Genomic DNA, 27,426 nt, shown 5'->3' on the forward strand with positions numbered 1-27,426 from the left:
CTCCTCCTCGCTGCCTCTTGGGGAGGGACCTGCAGTCGTCGCTTGTACCACATACCTCACTGTAGTGGGGGGCTCCCTCAAGTCCCTCAGATCCGTGCTGTTACCCTGTGGCCCCAGTGTGACCCTCGAGGCCCGTCGTAGTTGCTCTCTCAGAGGCTGCAGGCCTAGGGGATGTCGTAGAGCCATTTCCACGTGTCGGACCCATTAGTGCTCTCGGAGCCCCATTCCCGCACTTGTGCAATGGGAGATCTCCAGTCGGCTTGGCTAGATGATGCCTTTGGGTGCGGCCGAATGTCGTTGTAGAGGGTGTGAGGGAGAATGTGTGGTAACACTGATCCTCACTGCAGCCTGGCCCTGTCGCTCTCCACTGGCTTGTCTGCCTCTCTCTGGGGGCCGTCCTCAGGCCACCACAACCCCCATCTGTGAACCTGTAGCCATCCCTGAGCCTGCCTGTGCTGTTACCGGATGGCATCAGCTGATATGGCTGTTGCAGTGATGGGACCACCACCGCAACGGCACTCCGCGGGGATTCCCACCTATGCACACTGGTCCGCTCCCATCTCAGGACCCTTCTGCAATAATCTTGTTATCAGGCTTGGGGGCACGCTGTTGCAGACCCCAGGGGTAACGCAGCACGGGCCCGGCACCTATGAGAAAATAACCACCTCCTCACCGGCCTCCCAGGTTGCAGGGCTCCATCGTTGTTGTTTGGGTGTAGCACCATCACTCCGGGCCACGCCGTACACCCCCCACGTTATTGGTTACATTTAAGGCCGAAACTGCCCATTATGCCCTCATTGGGAGGGAGTATGGCAGTGTCTGCTTGGAGCTCATGGCAGACATGTCTTGTCTGGTCTCCTTCCTGTCCACGATCCCCCATGTAAAGTAGATATTGAATTTTGAGGCTGCTGGTTAACCCTAGTATATGGAGTACCATTTTAACTCCCAAGTCCCTCAAACTGGGTGCGATCTATTTTACACCCAATGTATAAGAGAGGCAATAAATCTTACTCTGCAAACTATCAACTTATAGACTTACTTGACATAGAGGCAAAAGCATTTACTAGAATCATGGTGGAAGAATTAGAAGAATAGGCCAAAAGGAAAAGACTAATACCATTCTATCAGACTGGCTTTAGACAGGAGTGCACTACTACTGACAACATTGTAACACTTTCTTATATGGCACACAATTCCACACTGTCATTCCATTCATCTTAGTTCGCTATTCAGTAGCATTCAATGAGGATGATCGGCAGCCACCATGGGGTAAATTCATCACATGGGGCATACCACTACCGCTACTTAAAATGATTGTTGCCCTTAATTCTGAGACATGTGTGAGGGTGAATAGTGGCCTTGGACACTGGTATCAGAATGTTCAAAAACGAACACGGGTCTCATACAGAGATGTGTTCTGGCACCCCTGTCATTCAACCATTATACATCTGACATCTGCGATGCCTAGTCCACTGTGAAGGAATTCTCACTGAGGATAGGCCCACATAAAATACATATTCTACAATATGGTGATGAGCTGGTTATTCTTGACCAGACAAAAATTGGTCTACAATGATCTCTGGATGAACTAAATTAATACAACTTGTGCAATAAATTAATATGATCATTGACAAAACCAAGGTTACTGTTGTTATTAAATTATGAGAGCAAATGCAAACATCTGGTACCTTGGCCTGGTTAAACTAGGCTGTGTAGCAAAATATAAATATTTAGAAGTTTGGTTTTCAGAAGCCTGCAACTCTAACACCCATTTATGTGGCATAAAGAATAAGGCAAGCAACTTAATTCGTGCACAGTGTAGGTCAGTCAGTCAAAAAGGAATGTTTATTTAGACCATTGTCTCTAATCAATTCTGCACAATTCTACAAACAATATTAGGTTAAAACAATTAAAAACAGTATCTATACTTTCTCAGCTCAGCAATAATTAAAACCACGTACATTATGCAGACTCATATCAAGGGTAACGATTTATAAAAATTGAGGTACACATAGTTACTTTCTACAATCGGGGACACGACTCTTTATAAAAACTATATATATTTTAAAACTCTCTTAAAGGTACAATACAATTCAATTAAAAAAAATAAAAAATATTCAACCTTATATAAATTTTTTAGACCAATTAAAATCTTTAAAATTCTCCTACTTCTCACTAAGGAAAACTTTAATTGCCCTCAGATATTTCCCCAGTGCAATTGCTATCTCAAGGTTTGGCATTTCAATGAATAGCTCTATCCCCTGTGTCCGTCGCCTTATATCATATTTTAACAAAATTGGGTGAAGATATCGTTTACGTTGCTCTACTACTGTTACACAATCTAACAGAATGTGCAATATGTTACATTTTGTTCCCAATGTGCATTTACAGCTACCATCTTCAAGCAGCATTTTAATTTTTTGTTCTTCATTTACCAACCATGGATTTATACCAATTCTCATTCTTAAGATCTCCTGTCTATACCAGTGATTTGGTAGAATATCCAAGGAGGGGAACCAATTTTCATTTGACCATGCAACCCTCATAAATTGCACAGACTTTTTCTTGGCCAGATATTCCATATCTGCTCGTCTAGATACTTCCAGACTATACTTTCTGAGTTCACTTTTTGTAAAATCTACATGCAGGGAATCTTGGTCAATTTCCACTTTTATATTCTCACAGGCCAATAATATTTTCTTCCTTGACTTAGCCCATTTTAAACTACTTGTTTGGATCTCTTTCCTACACCATTGGGATACCTTTTGGTTTGACTCTATATCTAAACGTTTCCAAAATCTAATTAGAGACACTTGTGACTGCACGCTCCAAGGAATTGTACCTATTTCGATTCGTATTGCTTGGACCATCGATGAAAGGGGCAAAGACAGCAGTGTTTTCAGACACTTCCCTTCCTCTCGGTCCCAGTCCTCTTTGCCGTTTAAACAAAGGACCTCTGCCCCATAGAGCATTTGTGGGGGTACCATCGCTTCAAAGGCTTTGAGCACTGGTCTGTGGGACATATCCCCATATTCCCTATAAAATATTTTCAATCCACAGATCGATGAGAAAGTCTTCGCTTTCTGAGCTTCTAAGTGAATATGCCATTTTAAGGACCTATCGAACCACATCCCGAGATAGCGATATTCATTTACCATTTCCAATTTCAAATCACCTAAAAACCATTTAAACTTAATATCTTTTTTCCCAAAGCATAACATTTTTGTCTTGTCCATATTTACAGTTAATAATTTCCCTTTGCAATATTCTTTAAAAACATTGAGTTTTCTTTGCAGGCCTATTTCGGTTTGATCCAGAATCACCAGATCATCTGCATATAGTAGACAGGGCACTTTATTTCCATCCATTCTCGGGCTTGCACTTTTTACAATTTCTAGGGCGGTTGGTAAATCTGCTAAAAATAAGGCAAACAGCAACGGAGCCAACACGCATCCCTGTCTCAGCCCGTTCTTTATTGCTATTTTGGTCGTCAATGACCCTTCTGAATCTTTAATTATTTGTGCCCAGTTACCACTATGCAGCTCTTTTATTACTGCCATATTTTTATTTTCTAGGGTCTGCCACAGGGAGTTCCGATCAACGGAGTCAAATGCTGCTCTAAAGTCAACGAAGCAACAACATAATTTACCATTTTGTTCTATTGACTTACATGCTATTGCCCACAGGGCAAAGCAATGATCAACCGTGGAATGGCCTTCCTTGAAGCCCCCTTGTTCAACTGGCACAATCGATAGTTCTTCCGCCCAATCCTTTAGTCTATTTAAAATAATTTTCGAGAAAACTTGTGGTTCATTTAAATTATCTTTTTTATGAACTGGTCTTATTACAGCTCCCTTCCAATTTTTAGGTGTTTTCCCTACCTCTAGAATAACCGAAAACATACAATAAACAAATCTCACCCACTACTCCAGCTGTGACTTTATTATAACTGCAGGGAGGTTATCTGGTCCTGCTGCTCGTGTTAATTTCAGCTTGATTATTGTGTTTTTTACATTCTCTTCTGTGAAGTCTGGTCTTAATTCTTCCATTAACTCATGCCAAGGCTGGAACTCCACTACTACTAAATCCCTCCGGGGGTCATACAGATCTTTCAAGTACTTCTCCCACACTGCCTCATCTACCACGCAGTTCATCTCCCCCTCTTGGTGACCAGCCACAGCTTCTACCAGCTTCCAGAATTGTCTTATATTTTTTGATTCAATAGAATCTAACAAATTTTCCCAGCACTTATCTTTATACGCTCTTTTTGTATTTGCGGTTAACTTCTTGTACTCTCTTCTCAATTTTTTAAGGTAGCTTTGCCTCTTGTAATCGTATTTTTTACCTATTTTTCTTATTACTTTTCTTATTTCTCTTTTTTTCTTTAAACAATCCACAGAAAACCATTTTGGTTGTCCAACAGGGATTATATAATGATTTTTTAAATCCTTTTTTAGTTCTTTTCATAGGCACTGCACTACTTGTGCTATCTTTCCTTCATACCATTCCAGAGTCTGGCTCCCTATATCTCCGAGAACAATCTTCTCTTGGAGTTTCTCTAATTTTTCCCATACATTCTTCAGTTAATCTAGTAGTCACTCTTTTAGGATATTCAACTTGTTGAGCAATTACTATTTCTCGGGGCTTCAGGGAGCTCCTTTGGATCTTCATTTGCAGGGAATTATGATCACTGCCATCTTTCCAGTGCATTTTAAATTCCCTCACAAGAGGGAAATTCCATGCGAACATAAAAATATAATCTATTGGGCAATTTTGTGTACCTGTTTTAAACGTTTTCTTTGCTGGGCGATCTAATTCAGTTCTACCATTCAGACAGAAAAGGCCCTTCGTCCCTAGATAATTCCCCAGAACTTAATCTCTTTTCAGGGATTCACAGCTTGGAAAAATTGCTTGTTTAACTCCATATGCATCCAGAATTTCCCTGTGCCAAAGATCCACCTTTTTCGGATGCAATTTATAATTAAAATCACCCATAATAAAAAATATATCTGCCTCGTACTTTCCACATAGAGAGTCTATGTCCTCTTTAAAAAGTGCCATCTCTGTTCCATACTCTACAACATTATCCCACTGCATATACACGTTTATAATAATAACATTTTCATACTTTTTATCCATTATTGGCAACAGTGATCTACATACCAAGAGCCATTTACATTTTACTTTTAGCAAGTTCACATTCTTTGCTACTTTTGTAGACAGTAGCGTCATAATCCCCCCAGCCGGACGACCAAATCTTTTTTTCCTGGCTGGACGGTGGAGTTGAAGGAACCCATCAAATATCGGGGTTTCGTCGCATAGCCAAGTGTCTTGTAAGCAAATAATTTCCATATTATTTACTATCTTAATTATACATTCTTGTTTTGTTATATCTCCGAGTCCATTTATATTCCAAGATAAAAAATGTAGGCTATGCGACTCCCCTCCATCCTATTCCACCTCACTCAGGCCCCCCTCTTCATCCATATCAACCTTATCCCACAGGGAATGATCTGCTGAGCTACTTTGGTTCCATATACCCCAGGGATTCTCAATTGCTGAGTTGTTGACAACTACCTTCAAATTCCTTCCCCCTTTGTCTTTTTCATCCAGTAAGCTCACCTGTCTCTTTCCCAGGCCTGCATGACAGTCTAAGAAATTACTACCAAGGTGTCCGTTTCCCTTTAATTCTCTCTCTGGGATTAGGCGGATACCCTCCTGCTCTATCTCCCTCGCTGCCTTCCCAATCGTTGTTTTTACCAGATCCGAGTGAAAAAGAAGTCTTGTAATCTCCTTTCCATTCCTGTTTTCCATAAAGCCCACCTGTCTCAAATCTTTGGTTCCTATTCCCCTCAAACTTGGACATTTAGAGAATGAAAATAGGATTTGAGACCTATTTAAGGGTTTAAGCTTCCTTATTTTCTTTCCCTTTTTTCCTAGTTGGTTGGGTTCGAAATACAGCCATTTGTTCCTTCCCCCCTCTACCTCTATCTTAGGGAATTCTATTCCTAGTTGCTCGATGTTTTCCCACTTAGCAATTCCCTGCTTGTTTTTTCCTTCTATTTCACCTGGTTGCCGAATTTTTATTTCCTGCTCTTGGTTCTTCTGGGAATGTATTTTATAGCCTGACATATCTATTTCTAGATCAGGTTTTCTTTTCAGTTTCCTCTTTCTTGGGTTTTTACCTCTTACTTCCTTTCCTTGACTATTATAGTCCTTTCTTTTACTCTCAACTCTTGGAATCTTTACTGGTAATGATTTCTTCCAAGGGGGTTTTACAGCAGTCTCTTCCTCCTTTTTATTTCTTTCTTTACTTATTTCTACCTTTGTCTTCCTCATTTTCTCTGCCTTTCTTTTTGGTTGACCTCTGACGTTATTACTTGCTCTGGCTGTTTAAAGTGTTTTCCTAAAAAATCCTTTATGGACTTAGAAGCGGACATATTTCCCTGTTTTTTTTGCAGATTCCTTTTGATTACTTTCTTACTTTTCCTCTTTTGGGTTCCTGTTCCTGCTCCGAGTCTTTCTTTAGAGCTTACTTGGCTCTCCTGGCTCTCTTCTGAGACCACAATCTCCCCGGAGCAATCCTTTCTTCCCCCGTTCTGCTCCGTAACCCCCCAACTGGGTTTTTGATTCCTTTTTGGTGCCATTGACTTTGTGGTAGGAAGAGTCACAAATATGTCCCTTTTTCCTATCGGAATATGTACTCCAATTATGTAGGGCGTTTCAGCTGACTTTCCTGCTTCTCTTTTTTTTTTTTTCTACTCCCAACCCACCCAAATGTTATACTTATAAAATGCTTAAAGGGTTTAATATGGCGGACAGGGTGTTAAGAAAGACTATAAACCATAAACCATAAAACTGTCCATAAATCTTACCTCGGTTGTGTCGTTATTCACGACTTGCCAGCCAGCCCGCCTTTGAACCCCCTTTTTTTTGTTTTTTTTTGTGGCCCTGGAACCTCACCAGTCCCCCTTTCCTGTCCGGGGAGGTCCCTACGACGTTTCGCCTCTCTGCCTCTTGCTCCTTGCCCACTTGCCTCGTCACCCCCACTCACAGCGACAGCGGTAGAAGGAGGTCGTAGGCAAAGGTAAGACTATTTTTTTGGGAGGGCAATCACCGTTTTTCCATCTGCCCCCGGGCTTTACTTCTGGAGCTTTTTTTTTCTTTCTTCCTCCCGCTCTTGCCTCCGCCTCCCGGTCCCACGTTAAACTTTCCAAGTAGCGTCCAGTACTTCACTGGGTCCGCTGCATATTCCAAAGATAAAAAAGACGTTTTTATCGTGGTTTTTTAAGCAAAGTACCAAAGCTGGCTTCCCAGATCACTAGCTCGCTGCAGCACAACACTCTCCTCGCGTTCTTCGTTCCGTTGGTGGGTGGAGCTAGAGCCGATGCGATGCGGCGTGCGTCCTCGCGTAGCTGGCGGCGGCGTCACGGCAACAACAGAGTAGGTAAAATTCACCCTTTTTCAGCGCAATTGCAGAAGCTAATAAAAGGGTTACAAAAGAAATGTTTTTCCCAGCAATTTCCTACAGCCACCAAGCCTTTCCATCCAAATTCTCACCAATGTTAGATAAATGGAAGTGTATTGAATATAGAAGGTTATTCCAACTATCACAGTATACAAGCCGGAACCAGGAAGTTGGCTCTACAAGAGATTTTCAATTCATCAGACAATTCCTGTTCGAGATACAATAGACAGTTCAGATAATGATGATCCTTAGAAAAGACTTGAGCAAAGGACATTGAATGTTACAAAGACAGAGCATGGCTTCCTTGGAGGACCATAAATTGATAATTATATTTTTTACAGTAAACACCACAAACAGGGCTTCTATTTTGCTGATTTTCTGCGCTCGAAAAGCGCACATGCATGTGGAGAATGCTTGTTTACTAAAAATAAAAGTGCACTTTCTGCAAATATGAAATTATGTCAATGCAAACTAGGGATACAGGACTGTGACGTGGATGACTATGACTCGGAGTAATGAAGAACACAGGTAAGTAACCGAGTCATTACCTTCCTCTCCATCTTCCTCGTCACAGTCACCTCTGAGTGAATACCAAAGCACCAGATAAAACAAAAAGAAAATCAAACGCCTTCAAAGATGCTAAGAAAATGTTATTGTCAGTCGAGCATAATCAGTGACCCTGAGTAAGAACAGCAGCACTAAAATCCTCAGAAAAAGCTCCCTCGTCCTCAATTTATAGTGGGAGATGAAGGTTTGAGGGAAAGACCATGTTGCTGCTGCACAAACATCTCTAAACAACACCCTAGGCCAAATGCCAAGGAATCACAGGAGGTAGAGAAACCCCCAAATGAAGAAAGACAAAGGAAATGGCAGACCTAACCCAATGAAAAATAGTAGCAGTAGTAAGGTGATGACCCTGCCTGGCTACTCAAAAAGTGACAAATCGAAAATCCACGTGGCACCTAGAGGCAGTTCTCTCTTGATAAACAACTAGAGCCCTTGTCAGATCAAGAGAATGTAGCAGAACTTCCTCCACCATAGTGTTAATGTTGCTCCACACCGCAGCAAGCTGCAATGGGGGCAGAGCAACGCGGGCACAAAACGACCCGAGAACACGGAAGGAGCGCCTCACGTTCTAGTCCGCGTTCTAGTCCGCGGGCATCTCCTTCCCGTCCAGGTCACTTACCTCTTCCGGTTCGTCTCGACTTCCCCCATAGCCATTCCTTATTGCGGGCGCCTCGTAGTCCAGGCAGCGGGCATCGGTTGCTGCGTCCTTCGTCCTCTGGATCCTTCCTGGAATCGTGGGATCCATTTTCCAGGTGCTGCTTGCGGGTGCCTCGCATCCTGGCGTTTCCTGTGTCAGCTCTTCCCACGAAAAAAAAAGACAAACATACGCTAGAGACTCAGAAAGCTCTTTTATTGTGGTAACGCGCTTGTGCTGCTATGTATATTTGTGTGCTTGAATACAAACGCAACTTATTTGACTGAAGTTCCCAGTGGCTTTACATAAAGGGCATCTGTATTCTTTTTTTTACACCTTGAGAAGGCTGTGTCTGAGGATTGCAGTCTGTGGATAGATTCCTGCAGTTAAGGAGACAACATATTAGCCTGCAAATCTTTTGCATTTTTTATATTACGCACATCTGAAAATATACATATATAATTCTTGTGTTTGGTTCTATGTATAAGAGATTTATTTTCTGGGCTATATTTTTCTTTTCCCTTTTCTACATTAAGGGCAAGAAAGTTGTCATGCACTCCTAATTGCATAGGGAATATGTATACACTGGCTTATCTCTGCATCTCTTCTTTTTGCTATAGAACTGAGTCTGGATCCAGAGGGAATACTTTGGATTATAGTGGAAAAGGGGAGTAAAACAGGTAGGGAAGATAGATACTTACATCATTGATATATACACTTTGCTACACTCTTGCCCTTACAGGGTCTCACTCTTGTTCCCTATTGCAGGGTCACACATTTCTTCCATTGGCGACTCCCTGCTGCACTGGTCACACAGAGGGACCTTCTTCAGTTCTCATTCCCTTGTTTCCCTTCCTCCCCTCGTACACTGGTCTTGCTTTGACTATGTTGGGCATACTTAGTGATAAAGGGAAGGGGAGACCTGCTCTTCAACTTCTTGCATCTCGTTCCTGTGGAAACTCCAGGTGAGCCCTGATAGAACACGAAGGCCACGTTACTTTTCTGCCTGAGAGAGATGGAAGAACATCAAATAGCACTTGCCGACCTAGCTCACATGATAGGGAACCTACAGAAAGAAACATAAGCACTCACGCTAAAAGTGGATACGTTACAAAGGGGTTCCAGAGCTGAATCAGCCACAGGTTCTGCCACAGGGGTTTCGGGGTGGTGTTTTTTCTCCCTATTCTTCATCCCCTATCCCAGGAAATCCAGTTATTCATATTACTACTCCACCTACTATACATTTGGCCCCTCCTGAAATATTTATGGGCGACCCCACCCGGTACGCTTCTTTAATTAATCAGTTTCAAATACACTTTATGTGTAAAGCAACGTGCTTTCCCATAAAGCAAGCAAAGGTGGCATTTGTACTTTCATATTTATGGGGAACAGCTGCTACCTGGTCCATTCTGTTGGTTGAACGTAACAATCCTCTTCTTTATGATTATGCTGCTTTTAAGGAAGAATTTAAAGAGACTATTTGACAGGCATTCTTTTATACAATCTGTTGACTCGGAATTGTTGAGTCTTAAGTAGGGAACCAAAGATCTGATAACGTATATTTCAGATTTCAACCACTTAGTGGTAGAAGCAGGGTGGCCAGAAGCAAAACGCAGTGCCTTGTTTTACAAGGGAATCAAAGATGAATTAAAATACATTTTGGCTCAAGATGTAGACCCTCCCAATGCATGTAGTGCTCTTAAAGATCTGGTGGTGAAACTAGAACATAGACTTCATGAAAGAAAGAGAGAAAGAGGTCGTTCTGACACGGGTAGTAATATATAAGAAGAAAAGAGCTAAACCAGAAAAACCTATGTCTGACGTAGAACCTGTGCAAATAGGTAGTATCTGGGGTGACAAAGAGCAAGAACCTTGTCGCGAAATGAAGTTATGTTTGTATTGTGGGAAGCAAGGCCATTTTTTGAGGGATTGTCCTGTTAAACCTAAAAGACGTAAGGAATCGGGAAACTAGTAAGCACGAAGCCTATGGGGACAAGAGCTTCAGGTGGATCAGGGTTGATAGTCTCCCAACACACCGCTCAGAACAATGCAGTACTAACTTCATATCATTTGTTTATTTCATCATGTTTGCACTGGGTAGATCACTCTATTCAGGTGCAGATTATGTTAGATTCTGTTGCCACAGGAAACTTCATGGACTGCAATGGGCCAAGCAAATGAAGATACCTTTTGTTTTTAAGACCGCCAAAGAGAAGTTAAAACCATTGGTGGCAGTACAATTAAGTCTGGTCCCATCACACATGCTACAAGAGAATTATCTTTATGTATTAATGAGTCACATACTGAAACATTATCTTTTGACTTAATCCAGTCTCCGCAATTCTCAGCCATACTGAGTGTTCCATGTCTAACTCAGCATAATCCTGTTATAGATTTAAGAAAACAGTCACTGACATTTTGTTCTGATTATTGTAGTGATCATTGCTTATATGAAAAAGCAAGACAAACAAACATAGTTGGAACTTGGGATTCCACAGGTCCAGAGCTACCCTCTTGTTATCAGGATTTAGCTGAACTGTTCGATAAACAACAGGCCACCATTCTTCCCCCCACATAGGCCTTATGATTGTAGAATTGACCTAATCTCTTGAGCTCAGATACCATGCAGCTGGATCTATGCTCTCACAGAAAAGGATAACATATACCGGAGAGAATACCTAGATGAAATGCTGCATATTGGGTTTATCCGATCATCTCGGTCCCCTGCCTCCTCTCCTCTTTTTTATCCCAAAACGGGAAGGGGGTCTTCCTTGCTGCATTGACTATAGAGCGCTGAATGAGAACACTATAAAAAACAGGTATCCGTTACCACTGATATTATCCTTGCTAGATCAAGAGAAACTTGCCTAAATCTTTACTAAACTCGACCTGCGAGGAGCATATCATCCAGTAAGGGTGCAGCCGGGGGATGAATGGAAGACTGCCTTTCGTACCAAATTTGGAATATATGAATACTAGGTAATGCCTTTTGGGTTATGTAATGCCCCTGCAGCCTTTCAGTTTTTTTAAAGGAAGTTCTGAGAAAAATGTTGGATATATATGAAATAGCATACATTGATGATATACTGGTTTTCTCTTCCACTGTAGCTGAGCATGAAACATGTATGGGCAGTACTCTCGAAGCTTAAGGCGAGTAATTTGTTTGTGAAGCTGGATAAATGTGAATTTCACACAGATCAAGTTGCCTTTTTGGGGTTTATCCTATCTACTGATGGAGTGGGTATAGATCCCCAAAAGGTCTCAGCAATCGCACAGTGGCAGTCTCCTACATCTGTGAAAGAGTACAGAGTTTTCTAGGTTTTGCAAACTTTTATAGGTGGTTCATTGAGAACTTTTCAGCTCTAGCTTCTCCTATAACTAAACTGCTCAAGAAAGGAGTATCATTTCTATGGTCCCCTGATGCAGAGGCAGCATTTACCAAACTTAAAGCGGTCTTCACTCATGCCCCAGTACTAAAACGCCCAGACCCATCTCAACCATTTACTGTAGAGGCCGATGCTTCACAGATGGTGATAGGAGGGGTCCTCTCCCAAAGAGATGTAACTACAGGGTGTTTACATCCTGTGACTTTTTACTCCCAAACATTTAATACCACTGAGGAGAATAATTCTATTGGTAACAAAGAACTGCGAGCCATAAAAATAACTTTTGAGGAATGGCGTCAATGTTTAATGGGAGCCTTACATAAGGTTACTGTCCTTACCGACCAGAGAAATCTTCTGATTCTGAAGTCAGCCAGGGCGTTGTCTATGAGACAATTACGTTGGACTCTGTATTTTAGTGAATTTGATTTTGTTATACAATTTCAAGCTGAGAGGAAACACAGGAAGGCGGGCGCCTTGTCCCGGTTAGGATATGAGTTTGAGGAACAAAACTGTAAACCCCCTCCTATTATTACCAATGAACGTATTCTTGGAGCTGTGTGTTCCAAAGACGACTTTCTGCAGGAGGTGTTACAAGCACAAACATCAGATGAAGTCAAAGCCTGGGAAAAAAAATACCAAGGGGTTTGGGTCAACAACTTCCTATACATTCAAGGTGGTTTAAAAGTTCCCATGTGGGGTTACAAAGATAGGTCCTGGAATGGAGTCATGCTCTCTTACTCACAGGCCATCCAGGTAACAAAAAAACAGTAGAGTTACTAAGACGACAGTTCTGGTGGCATAATCTCGCAATAGACACTAAAGTATACATACGAAAATGTCATATATGTGCACAAAGCAAGAGTTCACACCAGGTTCCTGTTGGGCTTCTGGTTCCAATGCCCACTCATCCGGGTCCCTGGCATTCCATTTCTAAGGATTTCATAGTGGAGTTTCCAAAAACCACACATGGAAACACTGTCGCTTTAGTGGTGGTGAACATGTTAATGAAGATGTCCCACATTATTCCTTTGAAAGCCCTCCCTACATCCAAAGAGTTGGCCTTAGTGTTCGTACAACACATAGTGAGGTTACACAGGCTTCCTTCTGTGATGATATCAGACCGGGCCCCTCCGTTCATTTCCAATTTTGGAAAGGGTTAGGCAAGCTCTTACAAATAGATGTGCGTTTCTCCTCAGGGCATCACCCACAAACTGATGGACAGACAGAAAGAGTAAATCAGTGCCTGGAACAATACATTAGATGTCAGTACTGCAATCCACTTTAGATTGGGACATGTTTCTGTGGGCAGCTGAATTCTCTACCAACAACAGCATACAATCTTTCTATAGATACTTCCCTTTTTTCTGCTCCTATGGATTTCATCCACACTTTCTGTTGTCACTTCCTACTGTCTCTATGCCAACTCCTGCTGCACTGGAGTTTGTTAAGCAAATACATGACATACAAAGGGCGACGGTAACAAATCTTGAAAAAGCCAAAGCAGTGTATAAAAAGAATGCAGATCTCCATCGCCGACCTGGTCCTGAATACGCCATTGGGGACATGGTTTGGTTGTCTACTCACCATATCACGGTTAAAGGAACAAGAAAGTTCAAACCGCGTTTCATAGGTCTCTACAAGATTTTAAAAGTAATCAATCCTGTGGCCATGAAACTCAAACTCCCTTCTACAATGAAAATACACCCTGTTTTTCACTTGTCCCTACTGAAACCAGCAGTCCAGGGTACAGTATTGCCAGTACATTCTGCTCCCATGACCTTTAAAGATGAACCTGAGTATGAAGTTGGAGCTATTGTAGATTCCAGAAGGGTACTGGATAGACTATAGTATCTAGTGCATTGGAAGGGCTGTGGTTCTGAGGACCGTACCTGGGAACCTGTAGGACATGTCCATGCCCCTTGTTTAGTTCGTCTTTTTCATAGACGCTACCCCTGGAAACCCAAACCAGTTGGGGGTGCTTTGGGGGGGGGTGTACTGTCTGGGTTGCTCTCGCCTGCAGCAAGCTGCAGCAGGGGCGGAGCAAAGCGGGTACAAAACGACCAGAGAACACGGAAGGAGCACTGCACGTTCTAGTTCGCGTGTGCCTCCTTTTCGTCAGAGTCACTCTTACCTCTTCCGTTTCCTCTTGGCTTCCCCCAAAGTCATCCCTCGTTGCGGCTGCCTTGTGGCTGGCGTTGGTTGTGGCATCCTTCATCCTCTGGATCTTTCCTGGAGTCATGAGATCCATTTCCCTGGGGCTGCTTGCGGGTGCCTCATGTCCTGGCGTTTCCTGTGTCAGCTCTTCCTACGAAAAGAAAAAGAAAAGACAAACATACGCTAAAGACTCAAAAAAACTCTCCTATTGTGGTAACATATAGGTAACGGTATATATTTGTATGCTTTAATACAAACACAACTATCTGACTGAAGTTCCCCTTGGCTTTACATAAATGACATCTATGTTCTTTTTTAACACCGCGAGAAGGCTGCGTCTGAGGATTGCAGCCTGTGGATAGTTTCCTGCAGTTAAGGAGACAACATATTAGCCTGCATATGTTTTGCATTTTTTTTTATATTAGGCACATCTGAAAATATACATATATCATTCTTGTTTTTGGTTATATGTATATAAGATTTATTTTCTGGGCTATATTTTTCTTTTCCCTTTTCTACATTAAGGGTAAGAAAGTTGTCATGCACTCCTAATTGCATAGGTGATATGTATACACTGGCTTATCTCTGTCTTTGTATCTCTTGTGTTTGCTATAGAACTAAGTCTGGCTTCTGAGGGAATACTTTTGGATTATAGTGGGAGAGCAGAGTAAAACAGGTAGTGAAGATAGTTACTTACCTCGTTGATATATACACTTTGCTACGCTCTTGCCCTTACAGGGTCTCACTCTTGTTCTCTATTGCAGGGTCACACACTTCTTTCATTGGTGACTCCCTGCTGCACTGGTCACACAGAGGGACCTTCTTCAGTTCTCATTCCATTGTTTCCCCTCTTCCCCTTGTACACTGGTCTTGATTTGACTACATTGGGCATACTTAGTGATAAAGGCAAGGGGGACCTGCTTTTCAACTTTCTGCATCTCGTTCCTGCGGAAACTTCAGGTGAGCCCCGATACATAGAGGGGGAAGGAAAAAAGGCAGGAAGGACAATATCCTGGGTAAAATGGGAAGGAGAGGGAACCTTGGGAAGGAAAGCCGGGTCAGGGTGAAGGCCCACCTTATCCAGAAAAACCCTTAAGTAAGGAGGGTGACAAAACAATGCACCAAGCTCCCAAAAAAGCCTCCTCACTGCTATAGCCACAGAGAAACACACATTAAGGGTCAGACACTCCAGATGAACAGAAGAAAGTGGCTAAAACGGGGACTTCTTCAAATCATTAAGGACCAGCTGGAGATCCCGCGGGGGAACAGGAGACGAAACTACCGGTCTCTTAAGGTAGAGACTCCCTGAAAAAGGCGAAAGGCCAAGGACTCAAAGGGGAGGAGAAAGATACCCCTGATAACCTTGAAGGTGGCCTACAGGCTACAGAGAATAGAGACTGAAGGCCCATTAAGAAGCCATCTCGTAGGAACTCAAGGATAGAACCACCCTCACAAGAGTCTGGGACAAATCCCCTTGATGAACACCAGCCAGAGAAATTCTTCCAGTGCCGTTCATAAACCTGAAGGGTACTAACCTTTCTGGAATTCCGAATTGAAAGAGCCACATCCAAGGAGCAACCCAAAGTCACTAGCCTCATCCTTTCAATTTCCAACCCCCCAATACCAGCTGCCTGAGTGAATTGTGGGACAGATGAGGAAACCTGAGCAGAGAAGGGGTCAGTGGAAAATTCCCAAGGAGGAGCTATGGCCAACTGTGCAGTAGGGGGTACCACAGTTGACAACACCAAAACAGGACTACCACCAGTACCACCACCCTTTCCCTCCTGACTTTTGCCAAATGGGGGAAGGCAAAAAAGAAAGAAGACCTTGTGGCCATGAAAAACTCAGGTTGTCCACCTTCCAAGCCTTCCCTTAAGGGCACAAAACCTCTGTAGAAGAGCATTCTGTGGGAAGCAAAAATATCCAACCATAGTCTTCCGGACAGCTCCAAAATGTCCTGTAAAATCAGAGGTGATAGGGACAAAGGCACTGAGGAAGGGATTTGGCGAATCAGCTGATCTGCACGTCCATTCTCCCTCCCCGGCAAATCATTCAGACCTATAGGTTAGCCTCTGCCCAAGTCCCTTTCTGATCTGCCAAGAGAGCAAAAACAGAAGAATTAACCCAACCCCACCAAATTATTTAAAAAGGATCGGGCACTTGATTGTGTGTCATAGTCTAAACAAACTTGTCCTTGAGAAGTGGGGCAAAGTGCAGAAGAGCTTTGAAAACTGCAGCCAGCTCTTTCCAATTCAAAGTCACCCAGCTCTCCATCGTTGACCAAAATCCCTGAGAAGAAAGTGTCCCAGACGTGGCCCCCAACCCAAGGGCTGGCATCGGTTGTCAGAGAACAGGGCACTGGTGAGTCCAAGGGCACCCCCTTTGTGATGTTTTCTGGCACCAGCCACCATTTCAACTGCTGAGAAATTGTGGCTGACACTGGCACCAAGGTGTGGTAATCCCTGGACCTTGGATTCGGGGTGCTAGCTGGTGATACTCCAGATGGAATAGATGACTGGGAGCCAGAGGAACGAGAAAACAATCCTGAACCGTCACCCAGTCTTTTGATGAAACTGAATGAGCAGAGAGGAGAGACCCCAGATGGGAGCTGTGTCATCGGGAAGCACACAGAACTGGAAATGCTGCTCTAGGGAAAAAAATCTCAAATACCTCTTTGAAAGAGGATCTATTGGGATATGGAAACAAGCATCCAAAGGGTCCAAAGAAGCCAGAAATGCCCCAGGAGAAATAAGTGGTGAGGTCTTCTGTAAACTCACCATCTTGAAATTTTGGTAGGTGTTGGACTTGGCCCTTTTTGGCAGGTTCACCCCTAAACTTTTTTCCTCTCTCCTAGCCTTTTCCCTGTGTAGTTTTGGTGGTTTTAGGCCTCTAGATACTTTAGCACTGTGGTCCAGTGTAAAGTGCATGCTCTCTCTGTGTTACATTTGAAAGGTTGGCCTGCCCTCCCATAGGAATGCATGGGGATAAGTGTGTCCATGGTAATTCCTGGTATGAGAGGAGTGCATGGTCGAGTTTAGTATGTATGAACTTGTGAGGATAAATGCTGCACAATGGTGCGTGCAGATTTATTGTGGTTATTTTAGAAATGCCACTTTTAGAAGTTGGCATTTCTGTGTGCTATGTGTCTGCCTGCCTGATGCGAATTGCATGGCTGGCTTTTGAGTGACAGGGGCTGACGAGGTCTGGGTGGCTCCAGGAGGGGTAGGGCGAGTCAGCGCTAAGCTGAATGGGACATCTACATTTTGAGTAGTGGGAGGGGAAATCCCTGGTCCCTGAATAGGAAGGTGCCTGCCCTAGTGAATGCTGGCTCCGCCCCCCTGTGGTGTGTCTGATGACGAGCCCCCACCTAACAATGAGGAAGAGGAGCCTGGTAAACAGAGTGCTCCAGAACCAGTTGGAACTGGTTCCCCCAAGCCCTGAATTCTACAGACAAAGGAAAATGTCCTATAAATGTAGGGGCTGTGACGCCATGATGTGGTTCCTGTGGTTGTACTTGTGCTGACTTTGGGGGGACACCTGCCATGAGGAACCGCCGCGGGACCCAGCTACTGTTTCCTGGGGGTCCCTACGTGCTGGCCTGCCTGGTTGCGCTGTGCTGTGGCCCTCCCCACTCCAAGGACTCTTTATTCTGGCCTTTCTGGGGCCACTGCTGGGGCTGAGGCTCCTAGCGCCTCGTGAGCGCTCTGAACTTAATTGCCAGAGCGGAGCATTTTGTTTTAATGGCCAGAGAGGAGCGTTTTATTTAAATTCCACCCAGAGGGGAGCGTGAGGGTGCTGCAGCGCTGTGCTACCGGAGAGCCCTGAGGGAATCCCAACGTGGGTATTCCCCCTCCCGAGTGCAGAGAGGAGCGGGAGCCCACCCCGCATTGAGGTGACGAGCGGGAGCCTACCCCGCTTTACGGTAATTGAAAATAGCGGGTGCCCACCCCGCATGCGGCGCTAGTTGGCGGGTGCCCACCCCACGTTGTCACTGAGAAGACCTTGTAGGAGCCCACCCCGCATTTTGGGTATTGAGCGGGCGCTCACCCCGCATTGCCACCGTGAGGAGTAAAGCCGCTGGCCGCTGCGACCGGGCGGCAAAACAGGAAGTCAGGCATCCGGAAAGCCTGATTGTGGGCGGGGCCTACAGGTATCACCGGAGGTCTAAGCGGGGCTCCCGTGAGCATGGGAGAGCCCCATGGTACTGGGAAGAGGAAGCTCGGTGAGATGTGATGGAGCCTCTCGGGCTCCAGTAGCGGCGTCTTTAGCCTTCCCCCACCTGGCAGAGGGGAAGGAAGGTCACAGAGATCCCCGGTGAAGGAAGGAGAAATGCTGGAGTCCTGAACAAGCCCGCTGTAGCGGGCAGCTGCAACATTTGGGTGTCACCTCATTTTCTTTTAGGAGTCCCGGAGTGTGACTTGGGGGCATTTCTTTTTGAGGGCAGTTGGAACAGTGTGCCAGGGTAATTTCGCCACAGCTGCACCGCTGTTGCGGGCAGCTGCAACGTTGGGCATGACCGCTTGAAAAGTCCCAGTGGGGACTCCAGAGGCACCGTTGTTGCCAGAGTTATTATTCCTTTGGGGGGCATTCTTTTTGCCTGCACCATGAGAAAGAGGTGAGATACACTCCTGCCCTGCCCCAGCGCAATGGCGCACTTTATGTCTGCTGCTTGGGCAGCTTCCAGCCCTGACATTTTGGACATAGGGCATTGGAGCCCTAGAGAAGGCCAGTTGGCCTGGGGGTAAGTTGTAGGTTGGTAGGGCGCAGGGCCCCAATGTGATATAGGTGATGTATATGCCTAATGTGATGCCTACCATGATTTATGCATAATGTGGTTATGCTGGTGAGGCCTAATGCATAATGTGTTTTTATGCCCAATATGATTCACGCGCAAGGTGATTTGTGCATCCTATGTTTTATGTTACAGGATCTAGTTCTCAGTACAGTATTTCGCCAGTAGTTACTGGTTGTGCGTTATGTATGGTTTACTTGTGCATTTCTGAAGGTTCTGACCGTGGCCCGATTGGCCCGGCCAGGTGTAAATAATCCCCTGTAAATACTGCCTGGTGCCAGTTGGCACAGTGTACATTGTGTGATTACTGTTCTATGTGTTTATGATAATACAAAGGCTATTTTTATATAACCTTGTGTGGAGTCCTTTTGATGGGTGCGTAGTGTGTTGCTGCTGTGTGTGTGTGTTGCGCAAACGCTTTACACATTGCTTCTGGGATAAGCCTGACTGTTCGTGCCAAGCTACCAACGGGGTGAGCAGGGGTTATCTTTGGTGTGTAACTTCCTTGCCCTGACTAGAGTGGTGGTTTCTGCTGGCTTTGGCGCAAGCCTTAGCCAACCAGAAATCCCATTTCTAACAGTAGGGGACACAGGAATTCACTGTCTTGAGATCCAAGACTGGGCTTGGGTGGTAACCCCCTGATGCCTTATGGACTAGTCACATCAGAGAATAACATCCCTTACCCAATTCTTCTTCTCGGACAGGGTTGATGACTCCTTTCTGGAGAAGCTCGAAGATTCCCTTCTGTAGACCCTGGAGCTTCTGAAGATTCCGATGAGTTGGGGTTGGTACAAAAGATCTGGAGGCCGAGAAGAGAAGTCAATAGAATAGCTTTCTACCACCAAACGAAGTACCCAGGCATCTGTGATGTCTCTTGACCAAACTGATGAAAATCTTCAATTCGGCTTTCCACCCTTTGACTGTCATGCTTTTGGAGTGGAACTTGCATGTACGGCACCTGCAGGCTGTTGTCAGGGCTTATCAGTGCCACAGCTTTGTCCCCTCCCACGAAGGGGCTGAGCTCTCCTTGCTGAAGAGAAATTCCCAAATGCCCGCCTGTAACTAAACCCACAACCTCTCACCACAAGCTTACGATCCTGCACGACTTCTTCAACAGCTCCTCGAGTTGAGGCCCAAATAGTTTCGCCCCATCAAAGGGCAGAAGAGAAAGTTAGGCCTTCTGGGACGCCTCCGCCTTCCATGACTTCATCTATATGTGTCACCTAGGAATATGTGTCGTAATCCCGCAGTCTTTTTGTCCGCAGTGAATCCAAACGTGGTCGTTATAACGACCGCATTGTGATTCCGCATACCATTACTCCGCAAGTCGTAACAACGACTTGTGGAGGGGGGGCGCTGGATGTTGGAATAGTATAATTTACTATTCCAACTCCAGTCTGTGCGGACACTAGGGAAGGTGTTGGATTTTAAATCCAACACCTCCCCCCCCCTCCGCAAGTCGTTGTTCCGTCTTGCGGAGTAATAGTATGCGGAATCACAACGCGGTCGTTGTAACGACCGCGTTGTGATTCCCTGCGGCCAAAAAGTTTCGCAGTAAAGGTTATTTACTGTCACCTAGTCAATACAATGGAACCAGAAATGGTTGTTGCAGCTGACAGAAAATCAAAGGTAATGTTGGACAAGAACCTGCTGCTCCATATGAGACAGTCATGAATGGATATGATCCCATTGCTAAAGCTCCTCAGACAAGACCTGAAAGTCATGCAGGAGGGACTGAACAACATACGTGGCATAAGCCTCTGCGATTATGGAAAAGTTAGATGCTGAATGTGCCTGTGTAGCAGTGAAGATTCCCCACCTTGAACTCACATCAAGACTTGGCTGACCGAACAAAGGACCACAGAGAGGGCTGAACTACCTGTCCTCCATCATCTAGTAGACCTAACTGCCCTATTATGGAATTTGTTGGGGGGGGTAGGTGGAGATGGCTTACCAGGTCATTTCAGTAGCCTACCCCTTCTTCTCTGAACCATATATGTTGATGCCAGTCTGATACACCACTGTTTGTCTAGAGAGACATTCTCTCAGATGCAGGCCTCAAGTGAGGTTTGGAAGTTAGAAACTGTTAAAATGTTACAGTTATTCATGTATATTTTACTGTTGCTTTGATTATTGTCTATTTTTGTGACACACATGTACAGCATGCCCAGTGTCGACATCCAATCCTGCAATCCAAGGCGTGATGGTGGGCGACAAAGTACAAAATGGCCTTCTTTGTCGATGGTATCCTTTGCTTTGTTACCAACCCCGACACCAGCCTTCCGGCGCTGCTGGAGGAACTGGATCACTTTGCACAGGTATCAGGGTTTAAAATCAGCTACTTTAAATCCAATAGGATGGGGGTTGCAGGTCCACACGGAGTCATTAGAGATCCCATTCAAAGAGGTGGGTTCAAGTGGGCCACGACGCCCATCACATACTTAGAAATACAACTTCCCAACCACACTAATGCCCTCTTGTAAGAAAGTAGGATCTGCTTCTTATGGTTACTCCCACTTTTTGATTGATGTGATGCTGTTTTTGACTAGTCTGACTGGGATCCTGCTAACCAGGACCCCAGTCTACCTGCTTTCTCCCTAAACTGTTGTGTTCAATACCTAGGTACATCCCAGATTGGATACTGGGGTACCCTTGCCAGTCCCTAGTATATGGTACCCATGTACCCATGGCATAGGTAACCCAGAAGGATCCCATGGGCTGAAGCATGCATTATGCCACCCATGGGAGACCATTCAAAATGGAACTACAGGCCTGCCATTGCAGCCTGTGTAAGGTGGTGCATGCACCACTTACTAAAGATATAGGTTTACTATATCTAAGGGTTACTGCACTTAAAACCTCTAAGTCACTCCTATATCAGGCCTTTACAATCCTGAGTGCAGGGTGCTTGGTTCTATGTGAGAGGGTGCCCCTGCATGAGCAGGACATCCCTGCAGCCTACGGAGTACATTCTCCCAGTTTTTTTTCCTCATATGACCTCCGTTGCTATAGCAACCACACGACCTGTTCCACCTCTGGTGCATATAACTTGGTGGTTCCACTCTCAGCTGGTGTTCTTTACAGGGAGTACCCGTAACACACAACCTGAGCGGACCAGAGGTTTTAATCATTAGAACTTATCCTCTCCCTTAATCTAACATGACCAATCCAGGAAAAGGATCATCCAGCAAATTCCAAAATAACCCCATAGCTGGCCTTTCTCTGTGCATTTACCCTCTGATCTAAAGCTCTAAAATATCTTACAGAGTTCCACCAAGCATTCCAAGTGGGAGGTACCGTCTTACGCCAAAATTTACAAATCTCTCTCCTGGCCAGCAGGATCAGATAAAACACCAATTTATGATGCACCCCTATCGGACCTAGCACTCCCCCGGCGTAGGTATAATACCAAATAGTATGAGAGATGGGCTTACCTCCACGACAAAATCCGGGGCCCTTGAGATGGTCTTACCCATACTTCTCCAGAATTCTTGTATCTTGGAGCAAGAAACAAAAATGTGAACATCATCTGCATTCTGACAGCCACATCTCAGACAGCTAGCTTCGCCACCGCCCTTTATTCTGGATATCTTAAGAGGTGACCATAAGTCCTGTAGAGTGTGAAAAAATGGTTTCTTCTGAGGGCAGCAGATTTAACCAGTGGATAAAGAATGTCTAGAGATACTTGCCATACATTTTTTAGCTCGTCCCTCGGCAAGTAGTTCTCCCAGACCCGGAATTCCATCTTTCTATCTACCGCTGCCAGAAGGTGATTATACCATTGAGCCACTTCTTTCTTCATTGGGGCCAAATCTTGTAGTTCATTTTCCATGTGATTATCCTCCAATAGGGGCCAGCGTTGGCTCTTACAACAAGATGAAAGCTGATAAAACTTAAACCTAGACAGAGATCCGCTCGTGATTCCAGAAGCCCAAGGATGACATTTATTACCCACTACGAGATCCTTCCAGTGTGAGACTCCAGCCTCTTTTAGTGGATAAGCTAGAGCGTCCAAAAGACACTCTGGTGTACCAGGCGAATCCCACACTGGGGCCCAATCACTGTAATAAGAAAGTCCCAGGCAATCTCGACAGTCCGACCATAACTTGGCCGCCATACGCAACGTCTTCAGACGGACTTTACATTTTTTTTTTAGGAGAGCCGAATTTTTACATAAATCCTTGCTCCACTGTACCTACTAGCATATCTTTAAACATGCCGCCTATCAGTGAGTCATCTGGAGTGAGCAGTAACATCCTACAGTTTTTTAATTGATAGGCCCAACAATACAACTGAAGGTCTGGTAGGCCCATGCCCTCTCGCAGTAATTTACGCCTAAGTTTTTTCCAGGACAGCCTGATCCCTTTGCCTGCTCAGATGAAAGAGGATATCTTACCCTGAATTTTAAGAATCTCAGCTTTTGCAAACTCTAGGGGGATATTATTAAACTGATAGGCGCATTTCGGGAGAACGCACATCTTGATCAAGTTAGCCCGACCTTAATGGGAGAGTGGGATGTTCTGCCATCTTTTTAATAAAACATCAACCTCTTTTGAAACTCTATCTAAGTTCATTTTAGGAATTTGAGTAAGGTCCTGAGTTATTATAATTCCCAAGTATCTGAGCTCCCTAGCAAAGATTCCCTCCTGATCGATGATATTCCATGCCATGATCTCAGTTTTGTCGTTGTTTATTTCATAGCCCGATAATTTGCCATAAATCTGGGCTTCCACAAGAAGCTCCAAGAGAGTAATGTTAACGGTGGAAGATAATAAGATCAAATCATCCGCATATAGCGCTAATTTCCTCACAAACCCATTTAGTTGAAAAGGAGTGATCTTCTGGTTTAGTCTTAAAATCTGGGCTAATGGTTCTATATATAAATCAAACAAAACGGGGGACAATGGACAACCCTGCCTAGTACCACCTCCTATTTTGACAACAGGAGAGAGGCTACCATTAACCAAAGTCTGAGCCCGGGGGGACTTGTATATCTTTTTAAGGACTTCCCTAAAGCCGTTGACGAAGTTAAAAATCTTCAGGGTCCTATCCAGGAAGTGCCATTTCACACGGTCAAAGGCTTTTGCTGCGTCAATGGTAATAATTGAAAGAGGAAGACCCTGTGATGAGGCCAGATCGACAGCCCCAATTAAAGTATGTACCAGATCAGACATCTGCCGTACCAGTAAGAAACCTTTTTGGTCCTCATGAATTATTGGCCCTATGATTTTACAGAGCTGATTATTCAATATTCCAGCAAAGACCTTATAATCAGCATTTAGTAACGAAATTGGCCGGTATGACTGGCACAGGGAGGGATCCTTATCAGGCTTCAGGATTAACGCAATAACTGCATCGCTCCAGAAATCAGGCAAAGGGGATGTACCATCCAAGATCTCATTATACAATTTCAGCCAGACAGGGATCACCTCCTCCCTCAAAATAGAGTAGACCTCAATCGGGATCGCGTCAGAGCCTGCCGCTTTCCCTTTCTTAGCTGTATCTAAAACTGTTAATATCTCACTCCCTGTTATTTCTAGGGTGAGGATTCCCTGACTGGCCTCAGTTAATTTTGGAAGCTGTTTCTCTTTGAGTCACCCATCTATTTGTTCCTCTACCACCTGAAGGTCTTCTCGATATAACTCCTGAAAAAGTTACGCGAAGGCTTGTTCTATATTCCCTTTATCCTCCATGGTTTGTGTGCCAACTTTAATCTTAGTAATATAGTTGTTACATCTGTCAACCCTACTCTTCATAGCACAAAACTTGCCACAATTTTCCCCCTGAAATCCCTCATTTTACTTGCCTCCCATTTTCGGAGTAAGATCTCTTCAGACTTAAGTCTAAACTTCAACTGCAACTCTTCAACTCTCTTTATTAGATTGTCGTTTTCTGTTCGGAGGGGACCGCTCACCTTTAAATCTGCGTCTGTCCCTGCTATCTGTAGTTCTAAATCAGCCAGTTCTTTCCTCTCGGCCCTAGCCCACCCCACAACTGCCCCTTTTAGTACCCCTCTCAGGCAGGCCTTGAAAGTATCCCAGACCACGTGCAAGGGGGCTGACCCCAAATTATCCCGAAAGAAGCTGGCTGTTTCAGACTTTAGAAAACCAGGAGTTGAGGGTTGCAGAAGAAATCTCCTATTTAAAGTTCACCTCCTCTGACTAAGCTCTGGGGAGAGTTCTAGGTTCAGAGCTATGGCACCAAGGTCAGATAAGTGTATAGGCAGGTATTCAATTGAGCTGACTTTATCAAGATCAGAGTGCTCCATAAATATATAATCAATTCTGGAGTAATGAGGATTCTTCTTGCTATAAAAAGTGTATTCCCTACTCTTTCCCATTTTTTCCCGCCATACGTCAAAGAGGTTAAAGTTTTTTAATATAGTCAAGAGATGAGCTTTAACACGCGGAACTGCTACCTGCGTTCTAGGGGAGGACCTATCAAGTTTGTTATTTAAAAGCACATTGAAATCTCCTCCTAAAATCAACGGAGACTCATAGCCAGCCAAGGCAAGACAAAAATTATTCAGAGGGGTTATATCGTCTTCATTGGGTCCATTCACCCAGGTTGTCAGTGAAGCAGCCATATACTATCTAGAGGGGCACCGCGTAATCGCGTGATGACCATCTCGAAAACAGCTGCAACGAATCCTATCATGTTTGGTATCAAACATGTTGGAATCATACCTCTGGAGTGGGAGGTATGATTCCAAGCACTGGACGAGCCCTCCGTTAGGCTCTCAGTGTTCCCGGTACCATCCTTCTAGTCCCGGACAGCACAAAACGGTTGCTGCCGACCAGAGACACATTTCTGCCCTACTGCTGCTGAGCCAAGCTCGAGCAGGGGAAGGTAGAACAATAGGCATCCTGTCACAGGGAGGTGTGACCACCTCTCAGACTGGATTTAGTGTATTAGGGCTGGGTGGGTGCGCTTGCCAATGCCTGAAAGTCTGCATGAGGGGCACATTTGGTGTCCCTGTGCATGGTCCAGTTCAAACCAGTCCTGGGAGCCGTTGGCTCCCGCTCTGGTGCAAAACTGGACAAAGGACATGGGAGTAACCTCCCCTCCTGTCCAGACCCTTCCCTGGCAGGGTCTCCTCAATCTGCCCAACCCTTTCCTTAGGGTACTTAAGGACTTACCTGGGTGTAGGTCCCTAGATTCGTTGTGGGATAAGATTCAGAACTGAAACCACTGCACTTCTACCGTCTGGGCACACTGGACTTCGTTTGGGCCTGACTTTGACTTCGTCTCCCTTTCAGTCTGCTGCATCGTCTGTGCCTCTGCATCATACAGGAACCTTCCAAGACCTGTGAAGCATCAAGGACAACCAAAGTAATCTCCCTTGGAGTGAAGGAGTCATTCCCTTGCATTCGCAGGCACCGCAATGAAGACGAGCGGTCTGCAGATCCCGAGCTCCTCTGGACTCCGTGGGCTCTGCAACACAGGTGGCGGTTTTCCTCAGCACCCGAGGCCTGTCCTACCCTCTTACCAAGTTTGAGGCCAGTAGTCCTTGTGGGGGTTACAATAACCAAACCCCTGGGTACGCGTCCCCTTTGCAGTTGCAAAGGCTTGTTGACATCTTTGCAAAAAGATCTTCGGGCTCCGAGTAGCCCCCACCACGAGCACCTCCAGTGACCAGAATCTTTGGGAACATCGCATTGTGTGCATCGTGGCCAACATCTTTTGGTGAGCTGCTTGAGGTCCTCTCGCGACTCCTGTGCCTTTGGCCTGTGGGTCCATTTGAGGGTCACCTTTGTTTTTCTTGGGCTCCCCTGATTGCTTGGGGCCTGCCCTGACTCCCCTGCTTGTGGTGAGACTCCTGAACCTTGATGGTCCCAACCGTGCACCTTCTTGACTTCCTGAAACCTGACTTCCTGCATGGGTTGCATTTGCCAAGGCTTGTTTTTGCTCCCCCCACAGACATCAACCCCTCCATGGGGCAGCTTGTATCCAGGTCCTGGTCGTCCTCAGCATCGCCTTGTCCTCACAGCTGCAGAGTCAAGGTCACCGTCATCTTTCCTGAAGCACCCGATATCGGAGGTCATTCGTCTTCCAGGGCTCCTGGTCACTCCCGAGGGACATAGACTCTGTCCCCTCTACTTTCAGGTACTCCACTTCAAGAATCCATGTTTAGATTCCTCTGGACACTTTCTCCTCTTCCAGCAGCGGCACTTTCCTGAAGTCCTCCATTGGGTTCGACGGCGGTTTCCGATGCCACTTCACACCTATGCACCCAACGTCCCTGGGATAGGAAACTTGGGTACCACAGTATCCACTGGTGGGGTGGCTCTCCAACCTTCTGTTGTCCACGTGGTTTCTTTCGGGTCCACTGGGAAGTGTCCCTAATCCTTAAAATTCCAACCACGATCTACACATCGACTTGTACGGAGCACATGGTCGTGTTCTCACATTGCACATGCTCTCC

This window comes from Triturus cristatus, chromosome 9 (assembly GCF_964204655.1).
Source record: "Triturus cristatus chromosome 9, aTriCri1.1, whole genome shotgun sequence".
Taxonomy (NCBI): Eukaryota; Metazoa; Chordata; class Amphibia; order Caudata; family Salamandridae; genus Triturus; species Triturus cristatus.